Here is a 1,885-nt window from a genome sequence, read left to right on the forward strand (position 1 = left end):
TTGCCCTTAGGGTCGTAAATCGATTTTTATCAAATTTCCTCATTTACCAAGCCTAGCCAAATTCTTTTTATAACTACAGCAACTCACAATTTCAATTATTTCACACATTTACAACTTATTTTACAACTTTACAAAATAACCCTTTTTAGATGTTTTCATGCTCCTTACACAAAAGTTGTTTATTACACAACCATGACTCATTTTCTTCCATAAAAATTCAGCAAACAACATAAATAATCTCATGAAAAAACCCTATACTTTCAACCATTTTGCAAAATAGCCCCCTCATTAGCTAGATTATGCTACAAGGGTCCTAAAAATGCAAAAGTCATCAAAAAAAGCTATCTACATCACTTACTTGCAAGGGATATAAGTGGCCGATATTTTGAGCTTTTAAAACCCCCTATTCTGGTATTTTTGGTGGAGAAGAAGATGAGAAAAGATGATATCATTCTCTCTTTATTCTATTATTATTTCTAGTCAAAATAGATCACCAACTTCACCTAATTTTGACTTTTTTATTTCCTTTATCTCTATGGTCATCCAAGCCTTTCTTAAGGGTCCATTTTCCCTTTAAAGACCCCTAATTATGGTTCTCTAGCTATTTAGCACATTTAGCTAGCAAAATAAAGCTTTTGCTCTTTATGCGATTTAGTCCTTTTTCTCAATTAAGCAAGTAATCGTTAAAATTATTTCACCAAAATTTCCATGCACGTATATAAACATGCTATAACAAATAAAATAATATTGAAAATAATTTTTCTTGCCTTAGAATAGTGGTTTTGAAACCACTATTTCGACTAGGCCCAAAATCGGGTTGTTATAGTCTCGATACTCGAGGTAAAATTATCGATACTTTTTGAAAGGTACTAATATTGTCTAGTGTTTTATTGTTAGGCGAGATGAATAATGCTATTTTGATATTGATTTTTTAATCAGTATCAATACTGTGTAAGGAAATAATTATCAAAATTGTGTGTCAATAACATAGAAAAGTTATACAAAAATCACTATTTTTTTTAAATTGGCAAATGGCAAATTTGAAAAAATAATTACCAAAGTTATGTGTTAATGACAAAAAAAAACTACACAAAAGTTTCTATTTTTTTTAAAAAAACTGCACAAAAATTGCACTAAATTTGGTAAAATGATGATGAAGCTAGGTTTTCAACCTACTCTTACTTTTTCCACTGAGATTAATGGATTTTGTATAGAAGGAAAATTTTCTCAGGCTTTTAGGTTAGTAGGTGAAATGATTGAGACAGGAAGGTTTCTAATATAAATGTTTACACTACCTTAATTAAAAGGTTTCATATCATCGGGGATATTGATGGAGCTGTTAATCTTTTGAAGATGTAAGAAGAAAGATGTCACAATCCTAATATTATAACATACAACATTGTTATTGACTCTCTTTGTAAGAAGGGATTGCTAATGCAAGGTCTTACTCTCCTCTTCCAAATGAGAAAGAAAGCCATCAAGCCTAATCTTTACATATATAATATATCGTTGGATGAATTTTACAAGGAGGTAATGACTTTTTGCACCGAATCTCTCATCAACAAGATGAAAAGAAACAAGTTAGGATATAAAATTTTGTTTATATCAAATGTAATCTCTACGAATATTCTAATTTCAACCAAAAGTTATTATTATTAATCTTTACAAATGTTCTATTTTCAACCAAAAGTTATTATTATTTTAAACGCATTAAAATTGCGAAAAAAATTGCATGATATTTGCACAAAAGTTTATATTCAATTTGAAATATTCCTATTCCCCATCCAAAATTATTAAAAAAATATTGATATACATATTTAATATTTTATAATAAATGAATAATGAAAAAAAATTATTTTTAAGCCACTTTTTTGCTCAATTGCAT

This window comes from Gossypium hirsutum, chromosome A13 (genome assembly GCF_007990345.1).
Source record: "Gossypium hirsutum isolate 1008001.06 chromosome A13, Gossypium_hirsutum_v2.1, whole genome shotgun sequence".
NCBI lineage: Eukaryota > Viridiplantae > Streptophyta > Magnoliopsida > Malvales > Malvaceae > Gossypium > Gossypium hirsutum.